We start from the raw sequence: 16,897 nt of genomic DNA on the forward strand, positions 1-16,897 counted from the left end.
AGCATTATCTTAAATACGTGGTGTGCTAAAAACTTTTAAATCCAAAAATTCCATATTTAACTTTAGGAAAAGCACAGTAGAGAGAAAACCACGCTTGTGTGTTCAGAATAGTCTCCATGTGGTATCAATATAAATGATTCAAATGTATGGAAGAGAAGCTGTTTCTGCTGGATTAATACACACACACACACACAATTGTGCATTCACACATAAGCACGCATGCATGCTCACACACACACACACACACACACACACACACACACACACACACACACACACACACACACACACACACACACACACACACACACACACACACACACACACACAGAGAAACAACAAATTCATTGTGACAAAACCAAATACGAAGTCCTATTTCACAAATTTTATATCTTCTCATTTTCACCATATACAAATACAGTCACGGAGTACATTTATAAGGCCAAATTATTAAGAAATATTATTTTCTGTGCTTGAATAACCCAGTGCGTAGCATGATCTCCACGAAGGTTTGTTTGTTTGTTTGCTTAACGCCCAGCCGACCACGAAGGGCCATATCAGGGCGGTGCTGCTTTGACATTTAACGTGCGCCACACACAAGACAGAAGTCGCAGCACAGGCTTCATGTCTCACCCAGTCACATTATTCTGACACCGGATCAACCAGTCCTAGCACTAACCCCATAATGCCAGACGCCAGGTGGATCTCCACGAAGGTACAATTCACAGAAGTTGAGTAATCACTTTGAACAACAATACCCAAACCAGTACCACATTGTTATGTTAAATCCTATTTATTAACCCACACAAATAGAAGAAGATAGCTTTGTAAAGACTTTCATTTTCCAACCGAATGCTGTTCAACCGGCTAGATTATTGCGGCCAATCTGGTGGCATGTTAACAAGTATGTACATGATATAATCATACCTTTAGGGCTGTCCTTATAACATACGGTGACCACCCAAAATGCAACCCACCAAAATGCAAATAACTCCTACATTTGTTTTTAGCAAATGACTCCATATTTGATGTACATTGGCTTTAGATATATGGGAAGAAGAGTTCACAAAGTTTCAAGTTTGTTTATGTAATGGTCTGACTTTTATGCTTTTTCAAACATTTATTCCACATTTGGGGGTAAGTGGTTTTGGCACTGTGTGGTAGGCACACCAACACGATTTTAGCACTCCCGATTTTTACCTCGCAGTTTTTCTGAAGGACCTTGCATTTGAAAACTATTCTCAGACAAAATATTAGTTTAAACTGCAAGTACATGTACAGGGAGTCTGAAGGGTTCAAGTCGGATGAGATAGACTACTGTTGTGGCAATCTTCCAATTTGAAAATCAATTTTTTAAAAGAGTAAAACTCATAGTTCTTCTTCTTCTTCACTTATGGGCTGAAACTCCCACGTTCACTCACAAATTTGCACGAGTGGGTTTTTACGTGTATGACCGTTTTTACCCCACGATTTAGGCAGCCATACGCCGCTTTCGGGGGAAGCATGCAGGGTATTTTTGTGTTTCTATAACCCACCAAACTCTGACATGGGTTACAGGATCTTTTCCGTGCGCACTTGGTCTTGTGCTTGCGTGTACACACGAAGGAGGATAAGGCACTAGCAGGTCTGCACATAAGCAATGACCTGGGAGACCAGAAAATTCTCCAGGCGGCCGTGATTTGGACTCATGACCTTCCGAATAGGAGGCCGATGTCTTATCCACTAGAACACCGCACCCGTCCAAACTCCTAGTAAAAACAACAACTGCAAATCTGGGAGCAAAATGTAAACGGTTACAGTTTCAACTATCCTTCCCCTTTAAATCAGCATTTTTGGAAACATAAACGAAAGAGTATTCAAGAACAACAGTCACGGATTCAGATTTAAAAAAACAAATGGCAACTATGCTTTTTGGAAATGCGCTTCAGACAAATGCCTTTGGTTTTTGCGCACGTTATGTTACTCACAGCAAAATGCAAGAATAAATGGGGACCATATGGGATGGGGCACATTGGGAGGGAGCAATTCGGGACATCACCATAAATATCTACCAAATATTTACAAATAGCTATCTTAGTAAGTGCATAACATGCTGTACCAATACACAATTTCTTGAAATAACTATGTCAGGATTATCGGCAGTCTCCCGGAGCATGTTTCACGCTATCCTGCGATCAGGACAAGCGACTGACTGTGATGTGTATGCTGTGCGGCGTGCGCTACATAAGAAACCTTTTTTTAAATTTTTATTAAATACAATCACCTGAGCCACGAATGGCTTGCTGACAGCGGCAATCTTTTACACAACAAATTCTGAACTCTGATGAACTTGTGACCGCTGATTTTTAAAAGCAAGGGGTATCATATTGTGCGCATGGCATACGCATCCAAGTTGGTCGTTTGCCCCGATTGTGAGATACAGCCGGTCAGAGGCGTAGAGCGTGCTCGAGATGTTTTGAAAAACCTGACTGCGGCACAGGGTTTTTTACACCTCCGGACTGCTGATAATCCTAACAGAATTATTTTCAAAAACCGTCTATTGCCTTGAAAGCAAAACTGGAATTTCTGATGCGAGTTGCTAGAAAGAAAGTTCACTAACAAGATCCAGGTCAACACCACCCCCTCACCCCCCATCACCCTAAATAACACTAAGGAGTGAGGTGAGCTTAAATAACTAACTAATTAATCAATCAATAAATTCTCTGCTGAAATCCCCAACTTCGCGCATCGAAGCTATGAAAAATAGGACACTGCCAGGTTTCCATTGAGCCACACACCACACCATTCTCAAGAGGGGATGTCTCAGGAAGAAAGATGTGACGCTCCAGATTCATATGTTTCAGAAGACAGCCCACCTGAGAAAAAGAAGAACACAATATAGAAATAATAACAACCACAAATACATTAAAGTTTTTCAAACAGTTCACTAATCCGACAAACTCATGCTCGTTTCTGGTGCATTTGATCAAGCCAATTACGGGTAGATGCAAGACAACAGCAAAACCACCACCACATAACAACAACACAAGATTGTTTATGGTTGTTTACAGTCTCTTGAACACAGGAGTCAAGCGAGACCATTATATAACAACAAGAAGCATAAAAAAGCACTTCAGTTTGAAACCCAGGTTCAATGTAGTAAATGATATTGCCTCAATGTTCCATCCATCCTCAGCACTTTCAAAACCAGTTTCTTCTAGGTCATACACACCTTTTCCTCGATTGATCTACAGTACATCAGATCACTATTGTTCTTTTTATGATTTGCACGAAGGGAATGATTAACATTTCTGTCTTCGTCACATGTAACAAGCATTAAGCAAAAGCATAATATTCTACACATATTATAAGGTTGAAGGGGTCTATGTCGACCAAACGAAGGTGTATTCCCCATAGGCATTTTCCCTGTGTACCGGGAATACAGTTGGATTTTCTGTAGAAAAGTATAATACTGTACTATCTTGCGCCAAGCGCGTAACTGCGGTTAGATAGGAGAATCTATTTAAAATCCTGAATTCGCGTGCGGCATCCAGTCAAGCAAAACATGCTTCGACGGTTTATCCAAAAGGATTTAGTTAAAGAAACATCTACACCCCCACCCCCAACAGCCTGGTATTATGTTTTCCTCGCTGGTACTCTCGTCCATTGAATCGCTTTCACTTTCACTCTCGTAAGCTTGAAGTAACTCCATGGCGTCTAACGGAAGTATATTCCCTGTACAGGAAATTAACATACAGGGAATACAGCCACTTTTGGTCGACATAGATCCCTTCTAAAGTGCTGCAGTAGTTACCTTTCCCTCCAAGCTGTTCATCCACTGTAGGGCTGACTGGGGTTCCCCCTTAGCAGAGTGAGTGACGAATCCTGGCTGATAAATTTCCTTTTATTTTCCATGAATGAAGAATACCAGCTGGGTTCTTTTATTCATGGACCTGTGTGCTGCAACACACACACACACAAATCTGAGCCACCAACTTGTAAATATATGTAAAAGAAAGCAAGTGGCAATCTGAATGACAGAATACAAAATGATCACTCCACACAATCATACTTCAGCACTGAAAGTCCACAAAATGGGGCACTGCTAGTACTTCTCATAATTTACTGAAACTTTACTCGTCAAACCAACCATTTGTTTTATCAACTTTACTCGCATGGGGCGAGTAGATTAATATTTCTACTCACCATTTACATGTTAATTGAAAATACTCGCCACTTTCAGGCCTGTGCATGAGATGTGTTTACCATCAATATGCCCAGACCATGCGCCCTTCTGTTGTGCTCAGAACAGTAAAGAGTTGCTTGCTGGGGTGGTTGTTCATAAGTTAACAGTTCACAAGAGGGCACAAGCAAGAGCAAAAACACAGGTGCCTGATTCAAACTCATTCAAATGCAGAACCTTATTTTTGCATGAACAGAGTAAGACATGATTCTTACATAGCTGACCCTACCCCAGGCAGAAAAGTGCTTGAAATTGTCCATGTGGTACATTTGATGCGTATTTGTGATACATACATGTATACTGATATAGAGACAAGTAACAAGTGGACATTTCCTCTGACACCTCTACCATTTGTACACCTGCACAAATCTCCTGCCATAGACTACAAAAGGAAAACATACAAATCAAAACAAACACAAATTTAACCTAATGTTTACCTTTCAGCAGCAGAAAAGGCTGTGTTTTCTGTAGTGTCTCAGGGTAAAGCCACAGTGTTGGAGATGCAAAACTAGGCTGTAGGCAAGGTCCAACATCTTTAGCTGCACACACAAGAAGAAGAAGCAAGAAATCACATGACATAGATGACATTCCTCACTAGTACAAAACCACAACAACACTAGTCAACTACCAATGTAAGAATACAGATCTATATGAAATTATAGTCCTGTGAGATTACCCTCTTAAAAAGTCAGATTGCTTTCATTCAGACACTACCGTGGGACCAAACTCCCCCCCCCCCCCCCTCCTTTTTTTTGAGTTTTTCCTACATGTGTGTTGATGTTTCCATTAATTCCAAGCCCTGAAACTGTGAAATTGAGATCTTTATGTATGCAAACAGTCACAGGCTTAATAAGCTATTCAAATACCAAGCAGAGTCTGCACAACGTTAATTCTGAGAAATAAATCCCCACCACCTGTTTCAAGGCCACTATACCGACTGAGCTATTGCTTGCCATGCCAACCTCCACCCCCATTTGAAACATGCACAACTAGTATACCCATACACATGTAATAATACTGCTTGCCTTCCTCCCCCACCCTCCAAATCAATAAACACTAAATGTATGCAATCAGTAATCTTTTAGTTAGTAGTTGACTACCATCACTACTCTCTCCACACCCACCCACCCCCCTCCCTCTTACACACCAGCGACACCCCCCCACCGCCCAATCATTTCCATGATTCTCTCTGCCATATAGTTATCCTAAACACTAAGATTATGACACATTTTTTTCTCAATTAGGAACATTAAAAATTACTGTAAAAAAAATGTACAATCATGCACTCTCTGAGTCTGACAAGAGAGTGTGAGAAAAGTCAAGAAAGCAAGACATACTGTGACATAACTAAATCTTCTAATCTATTCCTGAGATTTACTCTTGACAGCTTAAAATGGAACCTCATGCACTTACTGTTCTGAATTGTAGAAATTGCTTGTAGTTATAGCAGCAAAGGCAGTTTTATTGGGTACCACCAGGTGTCACTCTGTCATCATCTGATCAAGAATTCAAGCAAATGGTTCAGCACTAAAACAGTAAATAGCAAGAAGAGTGTACAGAAAAATACACAAACTTTCTCATTAATTTGTATCTTTAACTTCACTTTATTCATAAATAATGATACCTTACTTTGACAAAGTTTGAGTGGGATTAACATCCTGCAGAAGTTAACTTGAAATAAAATAACTATAAGTTACTCAATACTGCACTCAATGAGTCAATTGTCAGCAAAGGTGATAATCAATGCAAGGTAAAAACCAAAGGATGCAACTCAGTCAGCAATTGCAAAAACTACATAATTCTAATCAAGCTGTCAGTTTCACTTGCTATCAGAATTCAAAACATGTTCTTGTTTTTGTTGTTGCTGTTGTTCATGACTACACCAGTGTACCTCAGCATTTCTAGTTTCTACACTATAGCCATTAAAACAACAAAAGAAGTGTCCCAATGTTTAAGGAAGAGCTGTTGCAATTAAGTCACAATTGTTTGCAGTTGCTGAGAAAAGCTAATAGTCCTTACAGTAAGTTGAGCAACAAATTATAAACAATTGCTGTTAACACTCATAGTGCAAGAGAGCAAACCACTGCAAAACTATAGTCATCTATCAATGTTATGCTTGCCATCCACCCCCGACCCCAAACCTCTCCCATATTTTATGTACATCAGACTAGTATTCTTGTTAGTTCATTTCAGCTGTAACAGTGACAACACGTTTGCACACTACAGACCTGGAAGTGGAAATGTTAACACATGGAGTGCTAAATTTCAGGATACAATCTGTTGCAAAGTACAAACACTTGCAAGTCTTTACAGAAACATCAAACAGTATCCCCTCTTTTTGGGCTTCCGAGTGAAAGTGAAACTCAAATAATTTAGTCGCAAGGAATCAGAAGTACACTTTTAATATCCCCTGATTAAAGACTCCCTCCCTTTTAAGACCCTGTTTTCTCAGATTTGTCTGTCCACAACCTCTCTATATTTACTCTTATCTCAGTCAAGACTCCCTCCCTTTTGAGACCCTGTTAACTCAGATTTGTCTGTCCACAACCTCTCTATATTTACTCTCATCTCAACACTTCCTCCTATCAAGACCTGATGTTTTCAGATTTGTTTAGGTCCTAAAAAGGGGGGGGGGGGGGGGGGGGGTTCGATCGACTTTACTGGAACTGTGAAAGTGAGCAAGTCCTCAAGGGCTCATATATTCCTGCTGCTCTGTTATCACCGATCATATTTTAGAAACGTTGTACTCTGTCGTCAACAAATGTAGGAATAAAAATAATATTACCTTCACCAGCTGTCTCCATGGGGTCGAAAGATCATCGGTTTGGCTCGCTAGTGCCATTCCTGGATGAAAATTGAAATGACCCTTTACTGCCTCCCCTGGCTGCTCCGTTCTTGGCATCAATGGCAGTGCAAAAAAAGTGAATCCTTGACCTTGTCATACAGATAAGGTGGCGGGAGTCTTCTTCTTCTTCTTCTTCTTGCCGTTACACATGGAGACCAGTCCAATTGAGAAATGTAGTGGTCATCTGCAGGGACGCCGCCGTGCCGTACAGCTTATCCTGGATGGGAGTCGGCTCCGGCCACATCTTCCTTCTCAACAACTGGAACTGGAAGTTCCCGCAGTCTTGTAGGATGTGGTGGGTGTCCTGCTCTGCTTCTCCACAGGGACACATCGGGGACGGCACAACTTTCAGCTTTGAGGATAGGGGGCGTCCCTTAGATATAAGGGATTGCAGCGATATAAGTCGGGCTTGCCCGGACGAATAAGTTGTCCTGGACCAACTGGCGGTGTTCCTATCAGAGCGGGGTGGTTAACAGGTGGCACTGTTGACTAGTAAATACCCTATGTCAGTATGTAGAGGTTACATGCCGAGTCTCAGTGATTATCAAAAATAATGGTCGAAGTTAGCGGATCATGAAAAATGCGAGCTTTAGCGAGCTTTTTCATGACCGCGAACTGAGACCATTATTTTTGATAATCACTGAGACGAGGTGTGTAACCTCTTTATTCCTCCGTTCTTCAGTTATTCAAAGAAAAGAGGAGGTTTTTTGCGAAAGTTTGATCGAATCCTATTCACTCAACCAGTCAACCTGCGCAGGCGATCGATTAATGCGCGGTTGTATAGTTCCGTGCAAATCATTCCATTCTGTTAACACTTCTTGTCAGTTTTCCTATTTTGGACTAAAATCAAGTACACAGATATGCTGTTATTCTGCTGTGGCGGCAAAGGCAGATATTGTGTGTTCTGTATATGTTTTGGTATCGGTTAGGATAATGTTTTTTCGTCAAATGGGACTAGCAGACGAACTTTTGCACCCGTGTTCCAACGTTAAAAACTGTATGAAGTTAAGTTTTCTGGGGAAAATAGTGTATGAAACCGCTTTATGTTGTTTAAATTGATGAGATGTGTGCATTTGGTTGCGTGTGATCTGTTTATTAAATGAAATATTGTTGAAAACTGACCGTCGGATTGCAGTCTGTTGTCGAAGAAACTGAGTGAAAAGAAGGGGAACTACTCTTGTCGCTAGACAAAGTATGAGTTACTTGCCTTGGGAAATTGCTTGTGATGAACGTCTGATCTAGATTCAGAAAACAACCGAACTCATGGATTTTATATGGAGATTCATGTGTTCAGGCCTGTAGTTGTTAATTTAAATGCGGTATGTTTGTATTGTTTGCTCCAGAGATGTATACTTCGTACATTAGAGCGTTCGGAACTTTTCAGTCGCAAAAAGTAGTACCGAAACAGAACAGCTTCTCAACCCATTGCACTATCGAGGATTCAGGCTGTTGCTGGGTCGTTATTTGTTTGGTTGCTGGGTCATTATCGAAAAATAACTACCCCTACAAGTTTACAGAGGTAAAGAAGCAGAGGGGGGAATAAGTGCTCATACGGGTTCATCACGCGGGTAAGAGGCGCGTTAAAACCTCTGCTACCTGTGCTCCCAGGTAAGGTCCCTGACCAGGAGCTAAGGGTGGGGTAACCCCGACAGAAACCTCTAGTGCTGAAGTCGGTGGTACTGAGCGAGACAGCGTCGTACCACGCACACCATCGCCATGAACGAATACACGCAGGTGGCGGGAGTGATGTCCCTTAGCTCAGTGCAGCGACTAAAAATACAAAACTATCAGAATAAAACAAAAGAAATTAAACGTTCAAATGACTTACCACCCCCCTCTGATATGTCAGTTGCGAGTGTGTCAGTATGTGTTTGTGTTTGTGTGTGTGTGTATGTGTGTCACAGTGTGTGTGAGTGTGCCGGTGCAGTGTCAGTGTATGTGTGCAGTGTGTGTGTGTGCATGTGTACGTCAGTGTGTGTGTCACTGACCAGCAGTGTGTGTGTGTGTGCGTGTGTGTGTGTGTGTGTGTGCCGGTGTGGGTTTGTGTCTGTGTGTGTGTGTGTGTGTGTGTGTGTGTGTGTGTGTGTGTGTGTGTCGATCAGTGTGTGTGTTCTACGCCAGGGTGGATTCCCAAGGTTCCGGAACGGCCCACCCACCCCCCTTACTGACTCCACAAATGTAGTACCTTTTGCCTTTTTCTTTCTACGAATGTATGTATTCATTTGCTAATTTGTTCGTTTGTTTGTTCGTTCGTTTGTTCGTTCCGGCGTTCGCGGTTCCGGCCGCGTCAGTTCGTTCGTTCGTTCGTTCGCCACGGTTCGTTCGTTCGACAGTCCGTCCGACAGTCCTTCAGTACGTCCACGTCCGTCAGTCCGTCCGTCCGTCGGTCCGTCAGTCAATCCGTTCTTCCTTCAGTCCGTATCAATAAATTCCTCTTGTGCAGGGCCGAATACAGGGGAGAGGGAGGGAGGGGGGGGGGGGGGAAGGTTCCTGTTGGTGGGACAAACCCCCCACCCTGGCCTAACTGTGGACCTCCTCCAAACGTTTGACAAATGCCCTGAAAATGCGCCAGATTGCACATAATTGTTTATTGTTTGCTTGTTTATTTGTTTGTTTGTTTGTTTGTTTGCTCGTTCGTTCGTTCGTTCGTTCGTTCATTCGTGGGTTCAGTGGTTCGTTCGCTCTTTCGTTCCTTCGTTATTTCCTTCGTTCATTCGTTCCTTCGTCCTTTTAGTCCGTCCGTATGTCCGTCCGTACGTCCGTCCGACAGTCTGTCTGTCAGTCCATCAGTCCGTCCGTCAGTCCGTCCGTCCTTCAGTCTGTATCAATAGATTCCTCTTGTGCAGAGGGTTGAAGGAATACCCTGCAGGACCGGATCAGGAGGGGTTACCCGCGTAACACCCCCCCCCCCTCCCGCCCCCACCCACCAACCCCGTCCCTCCGTCCGTCCATCGATCGGTCTGTCCCTCAATCAGTCTGCCCGTCGGTCCGTCCGTCAGTCCGTCCGTCAGTCCCGCGTCCGTCCGTCCGTCCGTTCTTTGGTTCATTTGTTCTTTCGTTCGGTCGTTCATTCCTTTGTTCGTTTCATTGTTTATTTATTTAGCACACATCATTGTCAACTGGTGAATGATATCCTGAACAAGGCGGTGCGTGAGAATATCTTCTTGTTTGTTAGGATAAAATAACATTTTGCTCTGAAACAAACCACACACAAATTCCACTGCTTCAGCATCGTTTCAGTCTAACCGAACTGAGGGTATACCTCATCTTCAGAAGGAGAATAAGCGACAGCATGCTCTTCTACCATATAACATGTCACGTGAGGTCGTTCAGACCGGAGTGGAGGTATATCTCCGAGGGATCAGGGTATACTTTCAACCCGCTGCACAAGAGGAATTTATTGATACCTTATGTTCGGTCGTACCGGTGTGTAATACCGAGAGAGAGAGAGAGAGAGAGAGAGAGAGAGAGAGAGAGAGAGAGAGAGAGAGAGAGAGAGAGAGAGAGAGAGAGACAAGACAAGACAAGACAAAATCTTTATTATCAAGGGTAATAGCAGGCATGGGAATTAAAAATTGTAAAAACGGCTGAAAATTAAGGAAAAAAGAGGAAATATTTTTTGATGACCGGGGGGGGGTTTTACGGGTACACTAAAAGTAAAACACTACATATTTCGCACTAAAATACGAAAAAAGAGGAATTTCTACTGCAAAAATTAAAACAAACCGGCGGAAATCCGACTTTTTTTCACGAAAAAACAATCACCGATCGCATTTACGCCATTTTCACTAAAAAAAAAAATAAAAAATAAAAAAAAAATTTTTTTTGCTGAGAAAAAAAAAGCGGAAATGCGATTTTTTTCGGCGGAAAATTAAAAAAAAAAAGCGGAAATCCGCCAAACGGCGGACAATTCCCATCCCTGTAATAGATAAGCAAGAATATTGCTTTTTTACATCCAGCCCTCGCCCTAATATAGGGTCAACAAGAACAGAAAACAATATAATCAAAGAACTATCACATCAAACTTAATACATTATAACTGTATATACAGATACAAATTTAAAAAATAAATTGTCATGCTGCATTTTAAGTACAATTTCCAAGTGTCAATTTTTAACATAACTTAATTTAGATCTGCATATTATTATAATTTTGTTTAACATGCACATACATTTTAAATGAATTCATGAACCATTCAGCACATGTTTAGTTGCATTATATGCGACATATAATTTTTTTTGAAGCTGTCTGTGTTTGTTTTATGCTTAAAAAAATAGGCAGTGAGTTCCATAGGACCGCACCTGAATAAAGAAAGAGAGAGAGAGAGAGAGAGAGAGAGGAGAGACAGACAGACAGACAGACATACAGGGAACAGAAAGAGAGAGAGGGGGAGAGAATGGGAGAGGGAATGAGAAAATACGCGGCAGAGACACAGTCTATTTTAACTTTATTGTCGCCCCGTCTTCAATAAAGACGTCTTAGAACACTGACTCGCACACGTCGATACATCTTCTACAAGGCGGAGATATTGAAAACTTGACAACAGACGTTCTCACTTCTACCTAGGCGTCGTTAGCCAATAACCTGTTGCACTTTGTAATTACCCGGGAAAGGGTAGGGGGAGAGAGGAAGGAAGGGGGGGGGGGGGGGGAGGAGAGGGAAAAACTGGGACAGGAGGTTTGGGAGACAGGAAAAGGAAGGGGAGAGAGAAATGGGGTAGAAGAGGGAGAAAGGGAGGGAGGGAGGGAGGGGGAAGGAGAGAAAAGGGGTAGAGGGAGGAGAGGGAAAAGTTGGGGTAAGGACAGGAGGTGTGGGAGACGGGAGAACAAAGGGGAGAGGGATAAAACGGGGGAGGGGGGGAGAGAAAAGGAAAGAGGGTAAATTGCTTTATCACAACAGCAGCTGTGTAGCGTGCCAGTTGGCATTATTAGAAAACAATACTTCCCCCCCTGCAATACAGCTTGCCTTTATGGCGCTCATTAACATTTTCGCAAATAAACAACCTCGCACTCACCTGTCACCCAAAGTTTAAAAATGAAAAGTGTAGCGAGTTGAAGAAGTGCGTTAGGGTGGATGGCAGGGGAGGGGGCTAGACTAAGAAGATGGAGGATGAAAAGCAGTGATAGACGATAAAAGAAAGGAATAGGTGGGGAGGTGGAAAGGATGAGAGCTCTGGCCAGGGTGGGGATGAGAGTGGGGGTAGGAGTGTGCACCGATTTGAGCGCAACAAGTTATGACTTTGTGGTCATTAGACAAACCACTCTCATTCGATGATCTTGCTTTGAAAGGTGGAGACTTTAGAAACACAAGGACACGAATGACTGGCGCACTGCATGAACGCTGAGAGAAAAAGACACAGCTTTGTATTTTTGATGATTGCATACTCGATAAACTAGGTGAGTACATTTGGTTGCATGTCTGTTTGTTTATTTGTGCAAGAAGTATGGTCGGGTTTTGTAGTTGTTATGCGCACCGTTTCCCCTACCTTTCTCCTCCTCTTACGTCACAAGGAAAATGGTACATGTTTTTCAGTTTTTCAAGTTTTCTGACGTGAAAAATAACATTTCAGTTTCCTGAACTTTTGTTACCTGGAAAATGGCACTTCCGTTTCCGAAACTTTCGTTGCCTGAAAAATGACACAATAGATTCCCAAACTTGCCTGACCTGGGAAACGGCACTTAAGTTTATCCAACTTTCCAAAAACTTGCAAAAACCGGGAAATGCCTACCGTTGGTATTCGTGAGCTTCTGTGTACGCTGTGGCTTTTGGGAGATCAACGTATGCAACAAACTGACATGCCCACACAAACTAATTACGAAACATAGACGGCACGTGCACATGGCAAACAACAGCTTTTCTGCATTCAATCTAACGCATATTACTGTGTCACATCCCTTGCGCAATGATTTTTCTCCCCGAAACTTACCGAAAAGAAAAGAAGCCCCCCCCCCCCCCCCCAAAAAAAAAAAAAAAAAAAAAAACCAGGAGGAAGAATAATAATGATAAGAAAAAAATGGCTGAATGTTATGATTACATCAATACAACAATGATAGCTTTCTGGGAATAATGATCACGGCGTATGACTAGTTGGTATGAATTATTCATCTGGCTACAGGGCGGTCCCTTTCTTCCCCCATTGCAAGGTTTAATTAAAGGTTACAGCTTCCCCCAGCTCTCAAACCTGTTACGCCGATCAGAAGTTGGCGGAAAGGGAGAGAGACAGGACAGACGCATCAATTGACAGGGCACAAAGAAAATCACCGAGTTAATGGAAACGCATTCTTAATGAGACGTGGCCAATATCTTCATTTACGTTTCCATGGCGACGTCAAATGCAAGCTTTCCCCCTCAGTCCCAATCATACATACCCCCACCTTCAAATCTTTATGCTTCGCCATGTCAGAAAATTGCAGGGTATGATTTATATTGAAATAATTGAAAGGACGGGAGTAGAAAATGTCGACAGACACTGAGAAGAAAAGATGGGAGGCAGTTGAGTGCAGAAAGAAATCTAGAACAGAGAAGAGGGGGAGGGGAGGGGAGGGGAACTCGAACTCGAAAACTTTATTACCGAGGGATGATAGCATTAGGTCCATATGGTCCTTTCTTACAGCTAGTCCTAGGGATTCAGATTCAGATTCAGATTCAAAACTTTAATACAAAGGGATAAAGGTTTTAGGCAATGCCTAATCTTCCAACCTGTCCCTTTTAGACATACATGACATTATACATTACAATTATATATTTATATAACATGTATTGAACAACCAAACGAATAACTAATTAACTAAGAATTTGTAATCAGGTTAAAACTAACAAAACACTAGTTATAACAAGAAATTCCTCCGAGATAGGAAAAACACCCCCGTCCTTACCATTCTCACTGCCACCAACTGAGAAGGCACTGCTAACAAGTGTGGTTAAAATAAGTTGATTGAGTGGACAAAGAGACAGGCGGAGAAAAAGACAAATCAATATAACTCTTTCTGTAACACCTACTGACCGCATTTTTTGTAAAAACCGTCTCATGTATATAATATAAAACATGCTCAGCACGTGTGGATTAAATAGAGCCGAATACCCGGCTTGAGTGGCGCACTGTACGCCGGCTTCGAACCATGGACCCGTCAAGCTTAGGTCCCTTCCAGACTCGTGGAATGGGAACAGCACGAACATGATTGAGGGGCCATAATGCCATTCCTGATCATATCATGTCGAGTCCCATACTTGTCGACGACGCCCTAGGTACCACATCACAAACAGAACTGTGCAATACACAGGTGTTTTGTACAGACACACTCAAACACACACACACACACAGAGAAGCCGTATATATATATATCTATATCTATTGTATAAATATATAGAGATAGATGAGAGTGTATTTTTCGCGTGGCTATAAATTGATTCGACCTTTGCACTTTTACAGTGAGGACAACTTACGGGTCCAAGGAAAGCGTTCTGGACACTGCGATGACCTTCTAAAAATAGCCGGTAACAGAACGCCGGGAATATCCGAAAAACCAAAATCCACCAATAACTCCCTAACCGTGTGTTTGACTGGTCCCAATTTTTGTAAGGACCGTCTCAGGAATGTATCGAACCTGTTCACCAAGTTTGGTGACGATCGGTCCGTTCATTCTTGAACTGTAGTTGATCCCCCCAAAAAACCAAAATCCACCAATAACTCCCTAACCGTGTGTTTGACTGGTCCCAATTTTTGTAAGGACCGTCTCAGGAATGTATCGAACCTGTTCACCAAGTTTGGTGACGATCGGTCCGTTCATTCTTGAACTGTAGTTGATCCCCAAAAAACCAAAATCCACCAATAACTCCCTAACCGTGTGTTTGACTGGTCCCAATTTTTGTAAGGACCGTCTCAGGAATGTATCGAACCTGTTCACCAAGTTTGGTGACGATCGGTCCGTTCATTCTTGAACTGTAGTTGATCCCCCCAAAAAACCAAAATCCACCAATAACTCCCTAACCGTGTGTTTGACTGGTCCCAATTTTTGTAAGGACCGTCCCAGGAATGTATCGAACCTGTTCACCAAGTTTGGTGACGATCGGTCCGTTCATTCTTGAACTGTAGTTGATCCCCCAAAAAACCAAAATCCACCAATAACTCCCTAACCGTGTGTTTGACTGGTCCCAATTTTTGTAAGGACCGTCTCAGGAATGTATCGAACCTGTTCACCAAGTTTGGTGACGATCGGTCCGTTCATTCTTGAACTGTAGTTGATCCCCCCAAAAAACCAAAATCCACCAATAACTCCCTAACCGTGTGTTTGACTGGTCCCAATTTTTGTAAGGACCGTCTCAGGAATGTATAGAACCTGTTCACCAAGTTTGGTGACGATCGGTCCGTTCATTCTTGAGATCTACTTGCGAACACAAACAAACACACAAACATACAAACAAACAAACAAACACACAAACAAACAAACACACAAACAAACAAACAAACAAACACATCGACCGAAACCTATACACACCCCTATACCGGGGGTGTAATAATGTGGTTCATAATGCGGGGATATAGCTCAGTTGGTAGCGCGCTGGATTTGTATTCAGTTGGCCGCTGTCAGCGTGAGTTCGATCCCAGGTTCGGCGGAAATTTATTTCACAGAGTCAACTTTGTGTGCAGACTCTCTTCGGTGTCCGAACCTCCCCCCGTGTACACTACATTGGGTGTGCACGTTAAAGATCCCACGATTGACAAAAGGGTCTTTCCTGGCAAAATTGCTTAGGCACAGTTAATAATTGTCTACCTATACCCGTGTGACTTGGAATAATAGGCCGTGAAAGGTAAATATGCGCCGAAATGGCTGCAATCTACTGGCCGTATAAAATTTCATCTCACACGGCATCACTGCAGAGCGCCTAGAACTGTAGGCTACCCACGGAATATGCGCGATATAAGACTCATTGATTGCTTGATTGTTTGATTAATAAAATGATGATTAAGATGTTATGCAGTAACAGTTATGATTTTAAAGTGTAGGGAGAGAATTATTTTTGACAAAGATATTTTCGAACATTTTTTAAAAAGATGAAAGGGTTTGACATGTTTTACAGTACATTGGAAGTATATTCCACACAAGCGATCCCCAGTAGGATAAACTAGATAGGGAGGGGAGGGGAGGGGAGGTGAGGGGGAGGGGAGGGGAGGGGGAGGTATGGCGGTGCGGACAAAGGTGGGGGTGAGGCTAGAGGTGGGAGGGGTGCCGGGCAGCTCAGGTGGTAGAGGGGGAACCTAGGGTCACGGGTTCCAATCCAGGCCAGGACGGACACGGGTCAACTTTATGCGCAAACTCAGAGACGGTATCCATGTCACATCCCCGTGTCACCGCAGTGGCACGTAAAAGACCTAGGTCATTCTGCCATTTGTGCATGTGGCTGTTTACACCTAAACACGCACACACCTGCATGGGTATGTCATCTAAAGTCGGGGTAACACCCGGGAACATGCCCCTAATGGTTTTACCGTGAGGGCGTTAAACAACATTTATCATCACTGAGATGTGGTGCTGAGGAAAAGTTGGGGCCTGGATAAAAAGGCCAAACGGCTTGATTTCTTAAAATACGTACCCCTCAGCAAGATCCTTACTGACCAGCAGGACAAAGTATCATTGTTTTTGATTTTCGTAAATGAGAACAAATCCGTTAGTCAAAATCCGTTCGACGCATTCCTAGCTTAAATAGTTTAAGTATCAATGAAGCTTTTTTCTTTGGCAAATGGGGTTCGTAAAGTCCAAGATATGTCAATCAAAAGGCCCTTGCTGATGCTTTTAATAGTTTTATGTATCAAGCTGACTTTGCAGGATCGA

At 42.7% G+C, this 16,897-nt stretch overlaps 1 long non-coding RNA gene across 1 annotated transcript; it reads right to left on the bottom strand.

Annotated features, from left to right (window-relative positions):
* Positions 1-496: 496 nt before the first annotated feature.
* LOC138961000 (uncharacterized) lies at positions 497-4,927 on the bottom strand. The gene is made up of 3 exons (XR_011454116.1): positions 4,660-4,927; positions 3,794-3,939; positions 497-2,855 (listed from the first exon to the last, which is right to left on the bottom strand). It is a non-coding gene; the product is annotated as an uncharacterized lncRNA (long non-coding RNA).
* Between the last annotated feature and the right edge of the window lie 11,970 nt (positions 4,928-16,897).

The sequence above is a fragment of the Littorina saxatilis genome, linkage group LG1 (genome assembly GCF_037325665.1).
Source record: "Littorina saxatilis isolate snail1 linkage group LG1, US_GU_Lsax_2.0, whole genome shotgun sequence".
Lineage (NCBI taxonomy): Eukaryota > Metazoa > Mollusca > Gastropoda > Littorinimorpha > Littorinidae > Littorina > Littorina saxatilis.